The sequence below is a fragment of the Lissotriton vulgaris genome, chromosome 11 (assembly GCF_964263255.1).
Source record: "Lissotriton vulgaris chromosome 11, aLisVul1.2, whole genome shotgun sequence".
In the NCBI taxonomy this organism is placed as follows: domain Eukaryota; kingdom Metazoa; phylum Chordata; class Amphibia; order Caudata; family Salamandridae; genus Lissotriton; species Lissotriton vulgaris.
In genome coordinates, this window is record NC_141699.1 from 614,962,439 (window position 1) to 614,988,069 (window position 25,631).

The 25,631-nt window shown below is 45.5% G+C and overlaps 1 protein-coding gene across 1 annotated transcript in view; it reads right to left on the reverse strand.

Annotated features, from left to right (window-relative positions):
- Nucleotides 1-25,631, reverse strand: part of SLC9A9 (solute carrier family 9 member A9) — a 3,064,289-nt gene that overhangs the window by 1,235,865 nt on the left and 1,802,793 nt on the right. The window lies entirely within an intron of this gene.

Genomic DNA, 25,631 nt, shown 5'->3' on the forward strand with positions numbered 1-25,631 from the left:
TCACCAGGGCCCTGTCGGAACCCCAGGACGTACAGAGCACAGGGGAAGTAGTGCTGGTGGGTGTGTTTTACATAAGGGGTTTATACATTCTCAGCTCTCTGTTACTAGGTTTATAGGATGTGTTACTAGTTGCTCTAGCTGCAACATACATGACTAAACTATGATGTCTTGTGTTACTGATGTGCCAGGTTCATATTCCCCGGTTTCTATGGTCTAACTTCCTACATTTCTGGAGTCTGCTCTTAGGCTGAGAGGCACATGTTAAGAGTTTTTGGCATCTTCATTCATAGATTTCTAAAGTATAAGTTTAGAAGCTCTACACTTCTAGTACTTGTGTTAACATGCTTACACTAGTAATTAATACTTGCCCTGGTTTGAACCTCTAAGTGCTTTGCATTTTCTACAGCTTATTTGTGGCTTCCACCAAGAAGTTGCATGATTTACGATTGTAAATTCACATTTCAAATTCATAAAATGTTACTTTCCATTTCATCTGTAATGCAACTGGTGCTCATGTAAAGCACTCTGATACCTTTGGGTCGAGTTCGCGCTATATAAAACAGCAAAAAAACAAGCATTTGCAATGCAATAGGTCTCGCATTACTGAATGTTTGACCTATTGGTGTTGCATTATTATTAGCAATGCCAATAGCTCAAACTTTAATAATGCGAGACCTATTGCATTGTAAATGCTTGTTTTCATTCTTACCTCCTCCGAACTGCTTGTTTTTTACATTTTGGCTCCTCCTAGCTGCTTGTTTTTTCCATTTTGCCTCCTCTTAACTGCTCATTTTTTCCTTCTTGCCTCCTCCTAACTGCTATTTTTTATTCCTACATGCATCTCTTTTCCCCCTTAACTACGTTTTTATGTCTCGGCTAGGCAGCGCACATGCGCTGTCTCTCCGCGACATTTAGTAATCTATATTGGTGGTGAAACTCTGCCTATTGCAGAGTAATTTCTCATCGCTTGCCATTTGTGGACTTTGGCATTTCTTTTATTAGTGGACTTCTTATTGGATCTCGATCCGATACGTAACTTCAGTTTCAACCGGAAGCAGCACCATCTCACTACAGTCTCATTACGCTTACCCAGCGTAATTATTTTATAAAATAGTGCACATTAACATGCGCGCGCTACTTGCACGTCTGTGTCATACCCCACCTTCATCACCCCTACCGCGCTTTCATCTTTTAGCATGGTAGCCTTGCTATTTTGGGATTTTTGTCATTCTTTTCACAGAAAGCGGTTCAGTCTTTGCAGCAGGCTTAGTTGCAGCACTTTTTGCATCATTCAAGAGTGACGGCATTACTGCTTTGTTCTTTGCCTTAGCCAGCCTCTACACTATAAGAATCCCGACGTGGGGATGGGCAGAACAGGCAGTGTCAAGGAAGCTGCACAGCTGAGGTCGCAGTAAACATTGTTCAGTCTTACCTTTATTGTATGTTGTTCCTCAACCCCACACCTACTCTGGAAGATACGGAAGGTCTCCCCTTCCCAACCCCACCTCCCGGAGCTCCATGCGCTAGTCTTTTATTGCAGTTCAAGGGATTGACCGAGTGTACGGTGGGTAGGGTTGTAATACGCGCAAAAGAAATAGCCAGGGCTCAAGTCCTATCAAAAGAAGTGGGGAGACTGACAATATGCAAATGACCCCATGACGTCACGTACTGAACGTGTCCCGGTGTTTGAAAATGACACCGGGACACATTCAGGTTATTTCTGTGGGGCCCAGCTTCTTGGAAGGGGGGACGGCGTCCACCCTGGGAAAAGAGTGGGAGGACGCCGTCCACCCGCGTGATCCCCCGACTCGAGCCCTGGAAATAGCCACTGGGTGGCTGGTATGCAGTCTGAGCTAGGAGCAGATGGGAAGGCTTCACTGGGGCCTGGGCTCTCCTGTCGCCCACTGTTTCTAAGAAATGGAACTACCAAGACCACAGAAGCAAATTCTCCTTACGTACAGTCTGCCACACAGCATCCTGTGAGCCCTCTTCGACCTAAAAGTGCCCGTTTTAAGGTAAGAAAGACTCAACCAGTTAAAAGAAGGCCCGTGATTACAAGTATTGTACTTTTTGTTTACATAATGTCCCTGCGCCGTTTCCATTTTTTTCTGTAATCGTACAATTGTGCTTTCCATTAAATATGTTTCATACTTTTTGACACCTATTCCTTTATGAAACAACGCCTTAACTCATTTCAGAAGTTTTTTGTGCTTTTACACTAACTTCACATCTGTGGAAACGTGTCATGCTGCATGCACGCACCCCTCAGTCTGTATCTTCCTTCCAAGTCTCCTTATGTCTCAGCATGAAACCTGCTCTACAACAGTAGTCGAGGGAGCGGGGCAGCAACACCCAAATGTTTACCTTGTGAGTTTTGTGGTAGTCATGTTAGGCTTGCCCACGTGGAGTTACATTATTTCCAGGGGTTTTATCTTTCTCTGCCTATGTGCATGAATGTGAGGACTGACCGGAATTAGGTATGTTAGGAGATAAGGGAAATATTTTTTATGTTTTTTTGTACGATGGCAAAAACATCAAAATTAACTCTGTTCACTTTCTGGCAGCCCTGTAAAGTGCGCACTCTTCACTCGTCTTTAGTTTCACCTCACGCGGGACCGGATCTGAAAGTATTTGTAAGCTTTATAACTACATTTCACAACTTTTTAAAGAAAACCGTTCCTGCAGTTTCTTGGTTTTGTGTGTCTATGCCACCTCCTTTACGCACATGCGCCATGGTACCTCCCTGCCCTCTGTGGTAGGTTAATTTTAAGACTCCAGTGAGTAATAGCTAGCCAACGTGTCCTAAGCCTTAGTGTAAGAATGGAACTGGGCCCACGGGCCGCTGTTTGAACTGTAAAATACAGCAATGATTAAGGACCCTCACTCTTCGGTGCCCCGGTGCCACAGCACCCGTTTCATCAATGGAAGCTGCAACACTGCTGGGGATAGTAAAGCCCATATGTAGCCATGTTAGAATAACTAGGTGTATTGAGATACTGTATGAAGGAGTATATTATATATTTTGTTAAGGCAACCTTTATTAGATACAACTTTCTTTCAGCTTGCAGTTTTGTCTTTTATTTATCTTACTTTCATGGAGAACAGTCCGGCAGAAACATCAGCCTTGAAATTAAACTAATCTGTGGTTTTAGTCCAAGTGTCTAAACAGACACCATTTTGTGTAAATGTAAGCATTTGAGTTGCAATAAAGGTATCTGCAACATGACTGGCAAAAGAGTAACTTAGTCTTGTATTGGTAAGAAATCTCCATTACAGGTCTGTTGAATTATTTTTTGGGTGCCAGGCAGGCAAGCTTTACTGTACTACAGTTAACCGCTGGTACACGTACCCACCGAGTTATCTTAGCAGTGCACTCGTCTGCTCTGTGGGGCATGCCCATGGTGCAGTGTCACCCTCTGTGCGCACAATTTCTTTCATTGAAAAAATGCACAATAGGTTTGTCAACTGCATTACAAACTCGCTATCAGCTCGAAAGCAACCCGTCCACCATGACACTCTACCAAAAATCCATACAAAAGTATATAGAAAAGTGTATATTAAAGCAAACAAATTCTAACTTGCAATCAATTACATTTGGTAGGTCAGGTTAAAGACTTGCTTACGTGGGAGAAGAATGTACACACCCGAGAGCAATGTTGAATACACGATATAACAGAAGTCATTAATTTGCCCTAATTATGCTTCCTTTCCCACATCTTAAACTATTCTTTGGAGCTGCCCTCCACCTGCTGCTAAATGATATATTTTACATCGTTTTCCATTTTTTTAAACGTTTAAACTGTGGTATTTCCTGGCGCACGCACAAACAAAATGCAGATCATGCCTTTTATAATAAAGGAAGCATTTATTCAACATCTCTTCATGGCACTGAAGCCTTTTCATAACTTATTTCTTTAACTCATTTCTGGGTTGTTTCATTTCAGCCATCTGTCTGCAAATCTCCAGACGCAGTTACTAAATTAACTTTGTAGTGAAAGTGGAGTGTTTCTTTTCACAGTGTTTTTTGTGTCTTTCAGCCTTGACATCTAGCTAATTTTGTGAGCAATGAAAGGCCTCCTTTCTTTGTAATTGTTTCATCATTTTTTTAACTTGGTAACACAATCCACACAAATACACTCAACATCTTGCCACATCATTCCAATCAGCATAATTTCACTCAACCCCACAACTCAACTCTAAACATTTCCATTCCACATCACATAATTCGACAACAATCCACATAATTCAACACAATTACACAACACACATACATCCAATCCACACCACAGAATTTCACATCATGCCTCAAAATTCAATAGCATACCAGATAATTAAACTTCACTACATACCACTCCACAAAATACCATTCTTATCTTATCTTATCTTAGGGGATTCTTGTATAGCGCACTGACACCGAAAGGTTTCCATTCCACATAATTATTCTCCATGACACACAATCCCACTCCACATGATTCGAATACATTCAATACCACATAACTACTGTCCACATAATTCCACTGCACACCATGCTACATAATTGTACTACACAGATCCACTCCATACCACACAATTCCACCACACACGATTCCACAACTAACAATTCCATTCCAACCCACATAATTCCACTCCACACCCCATACATCCACTCAAAACCAAAACACATGGGTAAAAGACATTGTCATTTACAACACCAATAGCTCTAACTCTTACAAATCCAAGACCTATTGCATTGCAAATGCTTGTTCCCTTAGCCTCTCCCAAAATAAACACTCTTTTTTTTCTTAACCACGCTCTCTTGTTGCCACCTGTTTTTTCCTGCCCTCTGACCCTCTCCCCCTCCATCTTCCCACTTCTCAGTGACCTCAACAATGCCTCGGCCCTCCTAAGAAACTACTTAATGGAGGCCGTAGCGCAACCCCATTGAGCAGGTCCCTGGACCAACTCCCCACTACTGCTGCTGAACCGCCCTGCCAACCTTCGTTGATCCACTGCATGCTGCTATTCCCCAAGTAAATATCCTTTTTCTTCATCCTTCACCCCTAACCACACTTTTTCCTACATTTTTTACCTCCTCTTAACTGCTTGTAGTATTCCTTCTTGCCTCCTCCTAACTGCTCATTTCTTCCATTTTGCCACCTTGTAACTGCTCGTTTTTAGGTCTTGCATAGGCAGCTTGCTGTCTCTACGAGGCATTAAGTAATTAGTATTAAGGGTGAAACTCCACCTATTGCGTTTTTTTTCGTTTTGTCTCTTGCCATTGGTTTAAATCTGGCATTGCTCTTTTAAACTTTCTCATTATTGGCTGGTGGGCCGATGTACCACTTCCGTTTTTGGAGGAAGCAGCATCGACCAACTACAGTTCCCTGACGCTGCAGGGCAGTGTCTTTCAATTGTAGGGACTACTTTGTTGTTGCCTGGTGCCTCCTCTCACGCCCGGACAGGACCGGGACACACTCGGGCCACAGTAGGTCTTTTTTCAGCTTTCATACATTGGTCCAGCTGATAGATCCGGCAAGCTCCGGCACTTGAATCTCGCATAATACTTTGGAAGTTTACAGCTATCAGTGGTGCGATACTCTCGTGACGCGCTGCCGCATCAGAGGTAGGCTAGGAAGATAAGCAGCTTTGGCGCCACTGCAGAGTTTACAAATATCGCTGGGGCTCGTCACATAGCGCGCCTGGTAGTGCAATGCGGGGAGCGCTTAGGTGCGCAGCGTCAGATGGGGCACATACGTGCACCAGTCGGATGGACGTCTCCGCTGCCCCCGGGACTGACTGGGAGGCATCTGTTTCAACATCTGCGCGACCTGGCGCACCGCACTCACAAGCTCAGGGCCGGATCGATGACTCCGGCGAAGGGCGTGGACTATCAGTTGTAGCAGTAGGCGCTCATCTACACGTTTGTAAACTGAAGTGACGGGGCTCCGCGGAAGGTACACATGTGTCTATTCAGTATATGAGAGATGGCTAGTGTGTGTGCGCTGGGGGTAAAAGGGGGCAGCGACGGCTCGTGGAGGGAGTTACGGTGGGGCAGGAGGGTGGGGAGGGGGAGGGGCAGGGTGGAGGTTGCTAAAAACCGGCATATGGATAATTGCAGGTAAGTAAACAATTTAATTAATAAAACGAATTTCGTAGTGCGCCTTGCATCGCAAAATGCAATGCAGTGCGAGCTACGAAATTCGTTTTATTAATTAAATTGTTTACTTACCTGCAATTATCCATATGCCGGTTTTTAGCAACCTCCACCCTGCCCCTCCCCCTCCCCACCCTCCTGCCCCACCGTAACTCCCTCCACGAGCCGTCGCTGAAAGGGGGTGATTCCTCCTTGCTTTGGGCACAGCACTGCCCTCGCCGAGCTCCTAAAGAGGCACAGGCCAAGCACAACTGCACTCGCTGTGGTGTGCACAGAGGCCCTGGGGTGCATGGCTCAGAGGCGAGGGTTGCAACCTAGTTTTATTTTCAGATGAGAATATAAACTGAAGAGTGTCCTTCCTGCGTGATCACGTGGTGCTGTGTAGCGCCAAAAAAAGCGCCTATCGTCACTGTTATTAGGAGAATGCGGCTGCCCGAGGCCACCCGGTGGCCACTCAGGAGGGCGGCCCCCTAGTCACAGAGGGCTTCCCCACACCCCCCTCTGGCTCCCACTGTATGTAATAATCCTGCAGCAGCTTTTTCCCAATTTAACACTGGTGTCTTGTGTGTTATTTGCGGGATGCATGAGTATGTTGTGGGGTAGGGGGGCCTGTTGCCATGATGTGACTATGACTGGTAATGCAATCCTTCGAGGTTTCAGTGAACAGCAACATGAGCTTTCACTGTTTGTCCTGGAGTGCACAATAAGCAAGTATGTCATTTGTGCACGACCCGCATATGGAAACCTGCAACTAACTGATCTCGTGACACTGGTGCGTACCTGTATGTGTATGTGTGTGCGTGTGTGTGCATCTGTGTATGTATGTTTGTATCTATGTATGTGTGCCCATGTGTGTCTGTTTGCGTGTGTGTGTGTGTGTATGTATGTTTGTTTGTCTGTGTGTTACAGTCCAGACCCGTGCAATGTTTCTCTCTGCCAACGAGGGGCCCACGCAGGACATCTGCTAATCGGGGAGCGCATTTTGCATCCTATTGCAGTTTCCATCGTCCAAGTAAAACACCAAACACAGAAATAGGATTTAAAAAAATGGGGGCAATTACATCGATACCCTCGAAGTTTGGGGATGTCATGATATCAATTTTAGCTCCCTGTTTTTGTTGATGCCTACTTTTACGGTCAAAAACAGAAGCTCTTTTGGGGTTTTAGAGAAAAAATCCACCCACAATGGGAGAGATTTCAACCTCCTGCAGGGGTGCGTTCCTGGGTACACAGCTACACACGGTGTCTAAAAGGGCAACAAGAAAGCAGTGAACTTCACATTCTGCTTTAAGAGCCACCTCTCCCTCCAAACTTTGGAGCCCTCCAATCCAGGATCCCAGCCATACTTGTCCTCATCGTGTGATCTTGGCAAACCGCTTTGCTCCCACTGCACAGGCTGCACACCTGACAAACGTAGAGGCGGTTAGACCGGTCGGATGGCTAGTATTCACCTTAATTGTGACATATTTGGTAATACTGAAGAGGTAATTGATCGGTCAAGAGTTCCAATAAGGGCCCCTCAGCCTTTCATCTTTCCAAATCGGCACACTGACCACCGTCACCGCGTGTCAACCTGACGCAGGGGTTAGAATCCTTATAGCTCCTTCTTTAAACGAATTGATGACAACCGATATTTGAGAAATGAAGTTGATAGTTTTTGAAAATAATAAAAACAAAAATCACATATCCAGCTAATATCCGAATTTGAAGTTACACAAGTGAAAATAGGCAAAGGAGGTAAAATATGGGAGCAGAAAGCTGACCAAACAGTGCTGAAAGTCAATAAGTTTTTTTGTGATATGCTTTTTTTGCACACCTTTTTAACCAACTTTGTATACACCCTTTGCACGTTTCTACCGGAAAAAAAAACATTTTAAGTGAATCCTAATTGTAGACTGCAAGTGTCTGTCCCACGGAGCCCTGCGCCGTGAATGTTTGATTGGCGCTACTCGAGAGGACCAGGGACCAGTGCTTTAAATGGGCAGGTGCTGTCCGGTACTGAGCACCAGCACTTCTTTCATTTGAAGGGGAGAGTACCACTTCTAAATGGATGAGCACCTGCACTTCTAAAGAGCAAACAGGTACTCTAAACAGAGGGTACTATTACATGTATGTTTCAGTTTAAAGCACTGCGTCACTGATCTCTCTGCGGATGTACCCCCAGTCCAGGAGACAAAAGGTTTAAAAAACAATGTCGTCTTTTACTCTGGATGAATATTTATAAAGAAACTCTGATGTGTGCTTTGCTCCAAAAGGCTTTTGAAGCGTTTTTCGATATATGAAAATTGCTTAATCTGTTCAGGCCTGGTTTTGCGAAGCGTGGGCAGAACTGCTAATTTAATTTTGGCCCCCCTGCGAGATCCCCTACGTAGCTCTTCATAAATTATGTTCCTCCTGGCCATGTGAAAGTAATGTCTTGAGTTATCTTGCGAGTAAAAAAGAAATGAACGGCCAAATATTTTCTCAGGCTATAACATTGCACGTTGACTTCTTTGTGCCCCTTTGTCCTCAGAATTCATCAGTTTGTGGGTTTCTAAGGCAGGCAGGAAAGAGGTGTCGGCTGCGATTTACTCCTGACGAAGCAGGAGGTCGCGCAAATTCCAGTGGGTCGTGTACCCACTATCATTTTCACATGTGTGGTTTCCCTTATTCAGACTGCGCCTCGGTGCCAACGCCACTCTGCTGAAGTAAGTCTCAAGTGATCGCTTGGCAAAGCTGAGAGAGTTGTGTTCCGGCCGCATTCAACAAGGAGAAACAAGCATAAGCAATGCGATAGGTCTCGCATTTAAGCGAGTATAAGTATTGGCATTGTAAATGACAATGCGTTTTATTTCTGTTTCAAAAAACAAAACATATATAAAAGGCACTGTCATTTTGAATGCCAATAGCGCAAACTCGCGTAAATGCGAGACCTGTTGCATTGCAAATGCTTGTTTTCCTTCTTGCCTCCTCCTTACTGCTTGTTTCTTTAATCTAGAATCCTAACTGCTCGTTTTTTCCCCTTAACTCATCTCTTCTCCCCATAACCATGTTTTTACTTAAGCCTCCTCCATATTGAAGACTCTTTTTCTTCACCAAATTCTCTCATTACTGTCCATATTTTACCCCTTTCTGGACTACTCTCCCTCCTGCTTACCACCTCTCAGTGACCCCACCCAGGTTCCCACCCCCTTCCAGGAACCTACTTAATGGAGGCCACAGCACAGCCGCATGACGCAGATGCACCGAAGGCAAGCCCATCTGCACCCGTCTACACCTGGACCGTGCCCAGTGCCAGGAACCCTGGATCTACACCCTCCTACAGCTACAGCAATGCCAAGATGTCAGTCCTAAACCCCGGACCCCACAACAACAACTGCAGCCGCGCATCTCCATAATCAACAGTAGGGCATTTCTCATGACATCACTAGCCTTTTTCCTGCGAAATCAGAAGTCCTGCTCACGGGCCCCCACCAACCACCATTGAGCCAGGACATCTCCAATACCTCCTAATCTACACCCGATCCCTCCACAGACATGCCACTGAGATCTGGGGCTCCATTACCTCCCTCACCCCCGACATCATCTTCCTCACCGAGACCTGGCTCAACCCAGCATCAGCACCCAACATCGCCACCACCACACCGAATGGATACAGGTTCAAACACCGGACAGTATCAATAAGCACGGAGGTGGAATAGCCATCATCCACTGAGAATCCCTGTCCTGCAAAGTCGCTATCGACGACATAACCCCAATATGGAATACATCAACTTCCAACTCAACAAAGACAGCAAGACCACCCTCAGAGGCACCCTAACTCACAGACTTCCAGGACAACCCCTAGACTTCTGCAAGGCCATCTCCGACTTCATCGTCCCCCTGGACATCAACTCCAAGAATGTAATCTTCCTCAGAGACCTCAACTTCCACATCACTGCCACCAATGATAGCAACACAGCCAACCTACACAAGAGCATGATCAATTTCTTGGTCACCCAACTTATCACCGACCCCACACACATTGCTGGACACAAGCTGGACCCCATCTTCACATCCAGCAACAGAATCAGATACTGCGATGCCTCCGAAATCACCTAGTCGGACCATTTGATTGTCCACTTCTCCATCACAGCCACCCCTACATCCCCACCGTCCAGACCAGCGCCTCCTACTGAAGCTGGAGCAGGGTAGCCGAAAACCTGTGGACCAACACCCTCAGAGTTTCCCCACGACACCACATCCACCCTCGAGGAGGTTGTCAAAAACTTCAACTCATGGATCATCGAATGCGCCCACATAGTCGCCCTTCTCAGCCAAGCCAAACCAGACAGACCCACCAAACACTCGAGCTGGCTCACACCGGAACGGAAATCCACCAAACGCAACTACAAATCATTGGAAAGAATCTGCCACGCCAGCAAGAAGCCAAACTATAGAGCCTCCTTCAAAGTGGCCCTCAAAAACTACCAAAAACAGCTAAAAAGGACACTTTGACTGCCTGCCTCGAAGCTACAGCCAACCACAGCAAAGTACTCTTCAGCATCGTCAAAAAGTTATCCAACCACTCAGCAACCAAAAACACTGTCACCCCTCTCAAGAACTCCGCAACACCCTAGCAGACTTCTTTCACAACAAAATCTTCACAATCTACACTTCAACCACCAACCACCAATCGCCTGCATCCACAGCCTCCTCAAACTCACCGACCTCCTCTCAAATCCTAGGATTACACACTGGGACCAATTCACCAAGCAGATCACATCAACCATCATGAGCTCCATCCACTCAGATAAACACAGTGACCCCTGCCCCCATTACATGTTTAACCAGGGGAACAGCACCATCAGCAAGGAACTCACCACCATCATCAACTCCTCCATCACCTCTGCCACCTTCACAAAGGTATGGAAGCACACCAAAGTTAAACCACTCCTCAAAAAACCATAAGCAGACCCGAAAGAGATCAAGAGCTACTGGCCCGTCTACCTGCTACCTTTTCCTGCCAGAGTTAAAGAAAAAGCTATCAACTGCCAACTCACCAACCACCTAGAGAACAACAACCAACTGGACCCATCCCAATTCGGATTCTGTGCAAATCACAACACAGATACCACCCTAAATGTGGCCATGGATGACCTCAGGGCTGTCCTAGACCAATGAGAAACCACAGCCATGATCCTCCTCGACCTCTCCGCTGCCTACAACACCATATCCCACTAAACCCTCCCAAAAAAAATTCACAAAATCCAAGGGGACGCCTTCAAATGGATCTCATCCTTCCACACTGGAAGAACACTGAGCATCTGCCTACTGCCCTACATCTCATGTCATAAGGACATCACCTGCTGCGTCTCACACACATCCTCACTAACCCCACCCTGTTTACCTATATCGTCCCTCTGGCCACACTGGTCGGGACCCATGGTATGAAGATCATATCATACGTGTATTATAATCTATTATAATCAGCTCATCCTCTCTCTATCCGCAGACCCTGCTAACACCAAGGCCAACTTCCACCTGTACATGACCAGCATCGCCAGCTAGTTGCAAAACAACTGCCTCAAACTCATCTTCAGCAAAACGGAGGTACTCATCTTGGTGGTCAGCAGAGCTGGGACCCTCACCCACACCAACAGAACATGCTAGGAACGTAGGTATCGTTCAAGACAGCAAACTCACCATGAAATAACAGATAAACGTAGTTTCATCCGCCTGCTTCCTCACTCTCTCCATGCACCGGAAAATCTTCCCCACTGACACCAGATGCACAGTCACCCAAGCCCTCATCCCCAGCTGCCTGGACTATGGCAACATCTTCTACGTGGGTATCACTGCACAGCTGCTAAACAGACTACAGATCATTCAGAACTCAGCTGCCAGGTCTTCGACCTCCCAAGGAGTGCCCATATCACCCTCACCTCAGAGCATTCCAATGGCTCCCCGTCCACAAAAGGTGCCAGTTCAAGATGCTAACCCATGCCTTCATGGCTCTGCACAACCAAGGCCCAGCCTACATCAACCACAGGTCGAACTTCCACCAACCACACAGACATCTGCGCTCCCCCTCCCTCTCTCTCGCAAACACTCCCCGCCTCGGCCAAAGCAGAAACAGTGGCTACTCCTTCTCCTATCTGACTGCCAAGGCCTGGAATGGCCTCCCCCTCCACCTTCGGGCCTTCCCCATCCTGCAGGAATTCAGGAACGGTCTGAAAACCCGGCTGTACTACTAATGTATACCCAGCAGCCGCAAGCCCCAGTGCCTGGATACCCTTACGGGTGATAAGCAGCACTTTCCAAATCCAGTTTGATTGATTGATTACATGTCCTGTTAGTGAAAAACTCTTAAATGTAATTTTTTCACTACTGTAAGGCCTACCTCTCCCACAGGATAACATTGGGTTACCATATTACATTTAAAAAGTGATAACCTTTGTCTCAAAAGAATTGTAATTTAAAAATCTATTTAATGGCAAAGTCAGATTTTAAGTCACAATTCTGAAAATACCACTTCTACAAATGTGGCTTTTTCTTGTCCTAACTATTTCGAGTCTGCAGCCTGGATCTTGGGTCACATGACTGGGTGTAGTTTGCAGCTGGTCTTTGTGTATTTCTCCCAGACAGTATACCAAAGGGGTACTGGTGGTTGGCAGGATGGGCCACCCTGACTAGATGAGAGGGCAGAGACTGACCTGCTCCCTTTATACCATGTACCCTGAAGTCATTCCATTTGTCATCTGACTGACCTCCTGTTCAGAGCTACAGGAACTCAACAAGCTCCAGAGGCCTCCCTGCAGCTGCTCAGCCGGCCTGCTGCATTGGACCTACCTGGACCAGCAACTGGACCTGACTGAGCCCTGCTGGCCTCTGCAAGAGTTGGTCTAGAAACCAAGTAAACCAGAGAAATTACGTAATTAGACTTCTCCTGCAATTCATTATGTATATTTTTATCATTATACTTTATATAACTGTGACAGGGTGGGTCGGGATCCCGATGAACAAGAGGAAACACGAGGTTGGTGATCGGCGGTCACACTCTCATCGACTTATGTCCCCTTTCAGCAGAACGATGTCACTTGCCAGCACAAGGAGTGGATCTCGGACACTCGGCAGTTGTGGAATCATGGAGACGAACAGGGACAAGGCTCCTTTAACTGGGGCTTCCAGCAAGACGAAGCTCTTCCCCTGTATGACGTCACCTCGAAAGGCACGTCAAAGGAAGGAGGATCCCGGAAGGGAACGGACGGTGTTTCCCAGGAGGAGGAAGGTGATTCGGTGTGGAGGAAAAGAACGTGAGCAGAGCCCGAGGAGGAAGAATTAGACGAGGCGTACGAGAGGCGGAATAGCCCCAACGTTCCAGACAAGCCAGGAGGCACCAGCACCACGAGCCGCCCTGCCACGTTCGCACGGGAGGAGCGTGGCTAGAACAGGTTCGGGGCAGAGTGGCGGGTTGGGTGGGAAGACGGAACCATCCTACTGTATAAAAGAACCCTACCTGAACCGCTTGTATATTTTGTAAATAGTGCCTGTACAGCTGCTGCCCTGCCCTTCATCACGAGCACTAGAGCACATTACTTCGCTGCACTTGTGTGAACACTTGAGCACTCGGTTCCCCTCACTCCCGGCCCCTCGTGATCCTGTGTAAGGACGACCGTCCTAATCTTTGTGTTTACTTTTGGGTTCCGGATACCGAGGGAGACCCCGGACTTCGGCGGGCCTGTCATCGGAGCCAAAATCAACAGCCCATACTATCTGGATCCCCTAAGGAGTATCGAAACGGACCCGGCGGCCTTTGCTAGAGAAAGACTTACAAGCCAACAAAGAAAAGTGTTTATGAAAATAAAGCCTTCACTTAAACGCACCAGTAACCTCTCTGACTCAGTCACTGTTACCCCGCCAAAACTGGTGTCAGAAGTGGGATTACCATCCCAGTCTGTCTGTACAACTGAGATGGACGCTCTCATACAACACATCATAAAAGGACAGGAGAAATTAGAATGGGCAGTTGAACGGCAACTAACATCTGCCCAGGCCGACCGAGAAATGTTTTAGAATACCATCACTGCCCAGATAGAATCTCTCCAGAAGACTGTAACGGTTCCAAGTGTGTCTATTCCTATAGAAGGCAGAGCCCCAGCCCCAAACCCCTCGGAAATACCATTGCAAAAATATGTGCATGGGGAAGACCCCGATTCATTTTTGCTAAATTTCGAAAGAGCCGCCAGAGCATTGGGTTGGCCAGAGGAGAAATGGCCCTTCTTTTTAGCACCATTACTGACAGGCGAGGCGCAGTTCGCCTACCAAGTGGCCAACCCAATGGGAAATGCTCCGTACCAAGTTATTAAAGAGGTGATCCTAGATCACCTAGGACTCGACGCTGAGGCCTATAGAGTTAGGTTTCGAAAGGAATGAGGGAACCCTGGCAAAACCCCCAAAACATTGTTTTTTCGTCTCGAAATGGCCGCGGACATGTGGTTGAAACCTTCTACCAGCACTAAGGAAGAAGTGATGGCCAAAATATACTTAGAGCAGTTTATGGAGGCACTATCATACGCTTCCCAAAGATGGCTGAAACAGCATTCCGGACTCACCATCGAACAAGCCATTGAGATGGCAGCAGACTACGCCAGGGCTCAACCTCGGACTTTAGGCTGGGACATGGAGAAAACTCATAAAGGCATGCCTCCCGCTAAAGTAGAAAAGAAGCAAAAACCGCTACTGGAACCTGTAAGATCCAAAGCTTTCAGAATGGAAAATCCTCCCATACGTGGACCCCAATGCTTCGAGTGTGGCGAATGGGGCCACATCGCACGCCTATGTCCCCGAAAGAGGCCGGCTGAAGAGCCCATGGAAGAAGGGTATCTTCCCAAGACGGTCCTGTACTCCGCAGAGATGGGAGCATCATTTTATGTGAGTGTTTGGATGAATGGCAGAGTGGTAAAAGCCCTTTTAGATTCGGGGTGCAAGCAGTCAGAGGTTCAGGAACGGCTTATCCTTCCCAACCAATACGTCCCAGGGGCTATGGTACACATACGTTGCGTGCACGGGGACGTGAAGCCCTACCCCCTGGCGCTGGTGACCATGAGTCCTGTATACAAAGAACCTTGTACAGTGAAAGTAGGGGTGGTGGATTCCCTACCCGAAGATGTTATACTAGGGGTGGATAACCCAGGGTTTCTTTCCCTTTTCCATAACACCATCACAGGTCCAAACAAGACAGCAGAAGGCCCTATACCTACCCTGATCACTCCAGAGCCCTGGATCCTAGATCGTAGTTTTCGCTTATCCCAGGCCAATGACACAACCTTGTTTAATGCCTGGGAAAGTGCCCATGTGTTGCAGAGCACACAACTGCCCACTTATCCCCGGTGTTTTATAAAAAACGAATTACTGTATAGGGAGAGTGAAGAAGGGGGAAACGCCCAGTTGTTGGTACCCACATCATTTAGGGAACAAGTATTATTCTTTGCGCATGCCCACCTTACAGCTGGACATTCAGGAAAGGAGAAAACTACTGAGAGCACACTGCACTGGTTTTATTGGCCTGGAATATACAAAGACGTCCAGAACTATTGTATGATGTGTGAGATCTGCCAAAAGAGAAATATGCACAGGCCTCCGGCAGCCCCCCTGCGACCCCTACCCATCATCGGAACCCCTTTCGAGAGGGTAGGCATGGACTTAATAGGACCCCTACCAAAATCTTCGAGAGGACATCTGTACGCGTTAGTGATCGTCGATTACGCGACCAGGTTCATAGAAGCATTTCTCCTGAGGACGCCGACGACTTCCAACATTGCAGAAAAATTTGTGGAGTTATTTTCCAGAGTCGGATTCCCAAAAGAAGTTTTAACGGACCAGGGAACCCCGTTTACTTCACGGTTGATGAAGGAAGTCTGCAAAACCCTGGATGTGTGTCACCTACGGACCTCCGTTTATCACCCCCAAACGGATGGACTCGTAGAACGATATGATCAGTCTTTAAAGGCCACTCTGAAGAAAATGCTTACAGTGGAAGGACCGGATTGGGACAGACTCCTGCCATTGGCCCTGTATGTACTAAGGGCCCAGAAACAGAGTAGCCTGGGCTGCTCAGCCTTCGAACTACTGTACGGACGCCACCCAAGGTCGTTGTTAGAAATGACTAAAGACACTTGGGAAACGGAAGGGGAACAAGAGCAGAGGTCTTTACTGGAATAGGCCCATCAACTGAGGTCCAAGCTGGGTAAATTAAGAAACCTAGCATATTCCAATCTGGAACAACAGAGGAATGAACAGAAAAAGTACTATGACAGAGGGAAAAAGCTAAGGAGACTGGGCCTTGTTACTCCTGCCCTACGCCTCCAGTAAGAACAAGAATGAATGGATGGGCCCCTATAAGGTGGTGGAAACAATCGATGATACAACATACAAGTTACAAATCACTCAGGCTAAATCCCAATGTTATCACATAAACTTGTTAAAACAATGGATTGGCCCTGCTCCCAGGGGAGCGAATCTTCTCATACCCACAATCCCCAAAGCAGGCTCTTCAATAAACAGCCTGGTTGTAAATGAGGACCTCTCTACCCAAATGAAAGAAGACCTGAGGAAGACCCTGTTGCCCTTTTCTGACATCTTTTCAGATCTGCCAGGGAAGAGGACGTTGGTTGAGCATCGCATAGAAACCCACCCTGGAAAAATGGTGAAGCAAAAGCCTTATCGGATTCCAGCAGCCAGACGAGAGGCCGTGAAAAAAGAAGTAAAGGACATATTAGAACTTGGTGTCATCCGCCCCTCAAAAAGTAAATGGGCATCACCGATCGTTATGGTGCCCAAACCGGACGGTACAAAACGCTTTTGCATGGACTTCAGGGCCCTGAATGACATTTCTACCTTTGATGCTTACCCCATTCCCCGGGTCGACGAATTGATAGAGAAACTTGGAGACGCCGTATACATCACCACACTGGATCTCACTAAGGGATATTGGCAGGTGCCCCTCAGTGAAGAGGACAGGAAGAAGACAACCTTTATAACAGATGAAGGGTTGTTCGAGTTTACGGTGCTCCCTTTCGGCCTCCACGGAGCACCTGCCACGTTCCAGCGCCTCATGAACACCGTGTTGCAGCCATACCCTTCATTCAGTTCAGCGTATCTGGACGATATAGTGGTATATAGCAGTAGCTGGGAGGAGCACTTAACACATCTAACTATCATCTTAACAGCCCTGAAACAGGCCGGGTTACACATAAACGCGAAAAAGTCCAGAGCCGCGTTCCACAGAGTGAAATTCCTGGGGTTTGTGTTGGGAGATGGGACCATTGCCCCCCAGATAGAGAAAGTGAAAGCCATTGAAGGAACACCCTTTCCTCATTCCAAAAGAGACCTGAGGGCTTTTCTCGGCTTGATAGGCTATTACCGCAGGTTCATCTCCAGGTTTGCTGAACTTGCCTCCCCACTGACAGATTTTCTCTGAAAAGACGTCAGGCCTAGAGAACTTCTTTATCCCTCTCCCGAAGCGACCAGAGCATTCGAAGAACTGAAAAAAATCATCACTACCAATCCCGTCCTCATATCACCCAATTTCTCTAAAACATTTATCCTAGCTACTGACGCCTCAGAAGCAGGAATAGGTGCAGTGTTGTCGCGGATTGGTGAGGACGGGCTAGAGCACCCTGTGCTCTATGCAAGTCGCAAACTGTTCCCAAGAGAGTGTAAATATCCCATGGTGGAAAAAGAGTGCCTGGCCATTAAATGGGCCATTGACAAACTACAATACTATCTAGAAGGGAAGCCATTCATCTATCATCATTTATCTATCAATCATTCATCATTCATCACTAGAGCACATTACTTCGCCGCACTCGTGTGACCACTTGAGCACTCGGTTCCCCTCACTCCCGGCCCCTCGTGATCCTGTGTAAGGACGACCGTCCTAATCTTTGTGTTTTTTTGTTGTTGTTTACTTTTGGGTTCCGGATACAGAGGGAGACCCTGGACTTCGGCGGGCCTGTCATCGGAGCCAAAATCTACAGCCCATACAATCTGGATCCCCTAAGGAGTATCAAAACGGACCCGGCGGCCTTTGCTAGAGAAAGACTTACAAGCCGACAAAGAAAAGTGTTTATGAAAATAAAGCCTTCACTTAAACGCACCAGTAACCTCTCTGAATCAGTCACTGTTACCCCGCCACAATAACATATTCTTGTTCTACAGTGTTATCAAATATTCTCATATTTTAATCTTCTTTGCATTACATTATCATACGTTTTCCAGGTTTTCCATGATGTGTCATAATATTGTAAGTTTGTTAGATTTCCCATGCTGTGCCAACACACGTTTCGGTGTAAAACAACTCTTAGGTCATACACCTTCCTCAGGGCACCCAGCAATGTCCAACAAATACATTTCCACAAAAAAGGACCTCAAAGAGGGCAGGAAGAAGTCTGTAGAAGGGGCCTCAAAGGTAAAAGGATGTCCCCAAAGGATAAGTGTCCGGCCCATTTGTTGGATAACCAAAGAGTAATTTTTCAGGAATGATGGATAATATTAAATCAACTACTCTTATTCCACAACAAAGAGTCCACTAATGTGTAATACAACCAAAATGTAAAATTCTTGGTAGGTGGTCAGTCATTCATCGCAATACATGAAACCAAACAAACAATCAACTGTTGAACTTCTATGTCTGGGTCAATTGGTACACTCCCCACAAGATCCGGTGGGGTAGCCCGCCACCCGCACTGACAACCAATGCAAAGCTCCTGTAAACCCAACTTTTCATGCTGCAGCAAACGCCAGCGACAGCCAGCAACACAAGCTCAGCACTTTGCACTACAACAGCAGAAGCATATGGTAACCACCAATGCAAAGCTCCAGCAATGACCGTCCACAACGTTCGACAGGATCTTCATGCTACAGTGATGGCCACCTAAACACCAGGTCTGATCTTCCCGCTACAGCAGCAACCATCTATGATGCTCTTCCTGCTCCACAAAGTGAACTCTTTGAGCCAGACATTGTGAAGGAAACTTTTTCAGCAGGACTAACCTAGTTCCTGTATCTGATCCAGGCTCTATCTGGGTCGGTCTAAACTTGTGACTTTGTGACGATCTAGCTTGACTAGATGACCACAAGTGGTACTTTGTGCTTTGAGGTGCTGTACTTGCCTAAATCTTTGAAATTTAATATTTTCAGTTGAACTGATTGAATTTTTGTCCTCAAATTGTTCATTAAATTATAATCTAGTAATTTTAGTGACCTTTATGGTTCACCCTGACAAGGAATGTGGTTGTTGTTTGAGAAGGGTTTTCAACCCCCTTAGTCTTATTTTTTTTTATAAGCTTTATTCGGTTGCAAGAAAGACAGCCATTAAAGCACAGTATATTTCATGTACAAAATACTCAGTAAAATACGATAAAAAAAGTTAAAAAATGATTATCAAAGCTCTAAAATATCCTAAAAAAATGACAGATTCAAGTTAGCACAGCAGAATCGCACAATATTCCGTTCCACCCGTAGGGAAGCAGTCAGATAATTTTCCACAGTTATAGCTGCTGACAGGAAAATATTCAACAGGAATATACAAAGTGCTGTAGACATGTAGAAAAAACAATAACAACAATGCTAAAAGAAAAACTATCAAATACAATATACCAAAACGGGCGCATAATGCAGCCATATAGAGGTGTTGGGAGTCATAAGGAAACACAGGTTTAAGACAATACGGCCCAGGTTCACCCCAGGTTCGACCTGTGCTTAACGACTAATTTCAGAAATTTTACTATCAATCTGACGAACGGTTCTACATCTAGAAATTGGAGGGCAAGAAATGCTGGGCGGCACCTGCGTAGGCCCATTACTCTCAATATTGGTAAAAGCCAAAGATGCCTCGGATCCTGATAAAATTTACAGAACATTATTGTGTGGATCGTCGATTGGGGAGAGCTGTCATCACAGTGGCAGGGTTGAAGAGGTTTTTTCCAGGTATTAATCCTAGGAAAAGTGACCAGATGGTGAAAGATGTTTGATCTGAATCTGGTTAAGAGGAATCTTTCGTAGCCCGTGAGATTATAAGTGAAATAGGGCTGGACCGTGAATGATGTTTGGATTTGAATTGAGTGCTGCACTGTAGTTTTTGAGACCTCACTAGAAAGCCGGAGAGATTCTAAGTGAGCCAGACAAATCTTTTTAAACCTCTTTCTTGGGATTACAGTAATTGAGGTGGGGGACTGATAATACTGCATCTTGCCTAGGTCGCTAAAAAATTTACTGATGTAAGTGATCCAGCCGATCTTTAGTGCCTTGTCCAGGGAAATACAGCCCTCTATGATCCCCCGGCAGAGGATGGTTTCGGCAGACGACCAGATGTGATGCCACAGGAGGAGGGGTTGAATCCTAATCAGATCTGCTAAGTAGGGCAAACCCACCCCCAAATGACAAGCATAGGTCGACGTACCCTTAGGGACTGCCAGAAGGAATCGGAGAAAGGTGTTTTCCACCTTTTGCATCTCCTCCACCTTTGTGTATCCCCACACGCCTGCCCCGTAAATTGCACTTGATATGCATTTAGCCCTGTAAATTTCAAGAAGTTCCACTGTGGGCCGCCTACCTAGTTTATTCACAAACTTGACTAAGGCAGCAGTTGTTCTCATGAAGGTGAGTTTCCTGGATTTTATGACATACTTCCAGGAACATTTATGATCAAACGTGATTCCCAGATAGGGATACATAGTTGTGCTCTCTAGTTTTTGTTTGTCGATGTACATGGGCTTAATGTTTTTAAGCCTTGACCCTGCAGACTTTACGAACGTTTTTTTGATGTTAACCTTTAGGTCAAGATTGGCCATAAAGGTATGATATTTCTCAAGGGCGCGCTGCAATTCCATAGGGGTACGGGCTGCATAAATACTTTACACATTGCCTCAAAATTAAGCCTTACTGCTATTGTGATAAGCTAACAGAAGATTAAGCACAGGTAATTTTAGTGACCTTTATGGTTCACCCTGACAAGGAATGTGGTTGTTGTTTGAGAAGGGTTTTCAACCCCCTCAGTCAATAACCTAATTTCACCACACCCATCTAGTGGCAGAATTAGAAGCTGTGAAAGCAGAAAACCTGTGATTAATCCCAGCTTCCCTGCTTGACCAGGGCTTGGATACAACTCACTCCTCTCCGCCATCAATCTCTGTTGGGCTTCTTTCTTCCCATTTCTGTCCATGTGCACCATGTGCTACAGCTCCAATGGAAGGCAAGGGGCAGGAGGGCAAAGCAGGTGTAGGTGCTCAGCAACAGAAAGACCAACATTTTGGCTGCTTACCTTTTTAAATGGGGGGCAACAAATGTGGATCTTCTGGCATTCTGATGTGTTGAATTCTGGAAGAATCACAGAGTGGACATTTTTCTACATTCTTTCTGCTAACTTCTTCCAGGCTTCTGGTGCTGGGAATGCTGTGAAAAATCTCACGGCAGACAAAAGGCAGACTTGAAATGTTTTTCCTGCCTTGCTACTGCCCTATACATGATCCTTACAGCAGTGCTGGTATTCAAAATACTTTACTCCAGGAAAACATAAATTGGGTGTGAAGGTGTGGCATAGAAAAGAGGAGGTGGAGTCCTAAAAACAGTCTGAAAGCCAACTTAGGCCACATGTAGCACCTTCGGATTTTATTTCCGCCTTGGCCAAGATATGCCTCAAAAACAATTATTTTGCCTTTAAGGATGAGTTGTTCATACAAGTGAAAGGCGTAGCAATGGGCTGTTGTTTTGCCCCGGAGATTGCTAATCTGGTTATGGACGCATTTGAGAGGAACTTTATCTTTCACGATGCAACACCTTTTAAAACACAGATCGTTCGATGGAGTCGATTTATCAACGACATCTTTATGATATGGTCAGGGACCCAGGAACAATTATTGGTGTTCCACAATTGGCGGAATACTTTACTCCAGGAAAACATAAATTAGGAGTGAAGGTGTGGCATAGAAAAGAGGAGGTGGAGTCATAAGGGAAGAGTCATAACAGTCTGAAAGCCAACTTATACATTTTTTTTTCTTGCCACAAGAAAAAACTTGAGGGCATCCCCCTGCAAAGTACATGCAGGGGGCCCCTCATGCTCCGGGCTCAGTCAGGATCTCTCAGGCCCGCCTGTGCACATTGCTATAGGGGGTCCCCTGGATATCAGCCCCCTGAACCGCAGGGGCTTCAGAGGCTATTGTTAAGCTATTGTTAAGGCATGGGTTTAGCCAAGGCCACTGGTTTTATGGTATTCCACAGCTGCAGAGTTTCCCACATAATTATAGATTTGCCACACTTTCCAAATAATCATTCATCTGCTGCATGATCTGCAGATTTTGACAAAAAACTGTCTCTAACTGCAACAAATCAAAAATGACTAGAGATGTTGTTCCGTGTGTCCTTGCGCATTGGAAAACCCTTCGTAAATGTTCACTGGTCACCTTTCAGTTGTTAAATGCTGTATTTGGGTATTAAACTGGTACTAATAAGGTGACATCTTTTCCCGACAATGTTACCATGTGTAAAAATGACAAAATAATGAAGTAATGTTATTACAAAAAGTGCCACATTACTCCCCATAATTAGCATTTTAGTGCTGCATAATTAAGTTAAACCTGCAGCATAATTTGGTCCTCCACTGCCTCTTAATTACAGTGTCCCTGGTTTAGACCTTATTGTTTTTTCTCAATCTGTTGTTATTATGAGGCTGGTAAAAAATGGTTGTTTTGGGCAGTAGTAAAGTATTATTGGTACAGACAACCTGAAGAACTGCTTTGCAATTGAAATCCTGACTTTATGTTTCTCCCGGCCATCCACTCTTAACGCATAATGCCTACCGGTAAGGGCGAGTTGTAACTCCTACACCTTGAAACCCTCAATGCCTTTTTGTAATCCATCCTGTACATCGATTTACAAACTTGTGTGATTTATTGTTAATGTACGTGTCTGATGTAAAGTATTCTGACACCCATATGGGATGTATAGCACTAAAAAAGAATACAATTATAAAAATAGTGGTATATAAATTGTCATTTGTGTAAATACTCATACATACTGATACATCTGACATTCTTACAGTAAATGCATATCAATTGTATACAGAGAGTGAACAAAGTGAAACACTTTCCTCCAAATCATAGTTTCTTTTTAAGTACTAGTAAAGTGAGAAGTTGTGTGCCTTTGTTTGCCCTCCATTGTGTAGGCATCTAAATGCTGGGACCCAAATATCCCCAGCCATGTTCCTAATGGAACAAAAGGTGGGCTTATTGCCACTTAAAATGGGCCTTTGTTATGAGCCCAGCTGGAATTACCGATAAGAAATCCCCCTTGCTACCTGCACTTGTCTGCTCAAAACGGAAAGCAGAGAACTTGCCGGTGTAATGTCCCAGTGTCGACAAATTCGACTGAGACACATTCAGAAAAGTTCACTGGGGCCCAACTTGGTTGCACGGGGGACAGCATCCACCCTGTGAAAATAGTGGGGGGGACATCGTCCACCAGCGCGTACCCCTGACTTGTGCCATGCATATCATTCATAATACACAAAATACCGTACGATGGTCATCATGATATGACACACCACGTGTAAAAATTCACTAGCATTACCAGTGGGAGACTGGTCTTTCCTATCCATGGCACACATTGGTTTCAGTGGTCTAACAAGGCATTTTGCCCTCGAACCAGTCTCTTTTGGGGGAAAATTATGAAAAAAAGCATTAGTGCTTAATAATTTTTTTAGCATGAAACCCAAATATGGAATTACACGACTTTACGCTTACAAACGAAAACATTTAACTTGTCCTTAATTAGAACACAGCTATTATAAGAGGCAAATCATTAATACATATAAATTGTATCATCAGTACTTTTGATGTGAGATTGCATTGCACAGAAAGCAAGCTAGAACCAGGAATTAACACCTGAAATGCTGAGGGTTTTCACATCAGTGCCGAGCCCTTTTCTGGATATTTGGAGTACTTCGCACTTAGGCCTCCAAAACCTTTTTTTTCTACATAAGGTATGTGTGCCAAATTTGTGTCTTTTTTCCAAACACCATGGTGATTCTAAATGTACCTAGGAGTTTGTGGCTCCTCCATAAAGGGGCTTAGAAAATAGCCAAAATATAGCTAAATCTTGGGGGGTTTTTAGTGAAAAACTGGAAAACAATTCTGCTGCACAAGAAAGTGTGTGTGTTTTTTCCCTAATAACGGCAACAACGAAAGCTTTGCTATTCTAAAATCACAATTTTCCTAGCTTTCAAAAACAAGCAGAGGTGAGTCAACGAAAAACATTTTTTTACCACAGTTTTGGGATTTTTCCAAGGGGTAGCCCATTTTTCCAAATTTATGTGCTATCAACCTACTTCTAGTTTCGGGTAGAAACAGGAGTGAAACCCATGTGCGATCGCGGAAAAATGGTACCTCACTTGTGTGGTTAGGACTAGCACCAGCAACAGGAAAGCGCCCAAAACGCAACATGAAGAGATACAAATTTTCCACTCAAAATGACCGCTTTATTTGAAATTTGTGAAGTTGTGGATTATGGGCTCAAGCTCCGACGGTAACTAGGCAAATCTACTAAATCTGCACATTTCTGAAAACTAGACACCCATGACACCCAAAGCAGTCCAGGGTGGAGTGATGTGTGTTTTGGAGACTTTCATGCTGAGGGAAAACCACACAAGTGTGGTACTATTTTTATCAGGACAAGTGGTGGAATGCTGGGTGATTGGAAAGCTAGTGGTAAGAAATTTGTGACTCTGTAGATTCCAGAACTTTCCATCACAGAGAATACATGAAAATGCGTGATTTTAGACAGAGTCTGGGGTTTATGGGGCACTGTGAGGAATAAAACACTGTGTGATTGTTGGACCAGGCATCTTTTGACATGTTTCCCCAGGCTTTTTGCTTTCTGACCTCCCCATTTTGACTCTCTTTATTCTGGTTTTGTGTCACTGCACACTTTATCACTGCTGTTCAGTGTTAAAGTGCAAGTGCTCCTGTTGTATATTGGGTTACGGATTGGTGTTTCCATTATTGGCATAATTGGTTTACTAGTAAGTCCCTAGTAAAGTACACTAAGAGCACCAGGGCCTGTAAATCAAATGCTGCTAGTGGGCCTGCAGCACTAATTGTGCCACCCACCCAAGCAGCCCTGAAAAGGGGTCTCAGACCTGCCACTGCAGTGTCTGCATGCAGTTGTAAGTGCCATGTCAACCTGGCAAGTGCACTTACTTGCCAGGGTATAATCGTCCCTTTTCTTACATAGTACCTCACCCATAAGGTAGGCCAATGGTACCTTTGTGGGCAGGGGGCTGTGTTTGTTAAATGTGGGACACCTACTGATGTGTGTGACATGTCCTGGTGGTGAATTACAATGTATTTTGCTTTTTCAACACTGAAAGGCTATCTGTCCCGTAGGAAAGAATGGGAATTTTACTTATAACATCTAATAAGCATAACGACCCACTGGGACAAGAGAGGGAAATTGAGTTTTAGTATGCCGCTGAACTCAGAGT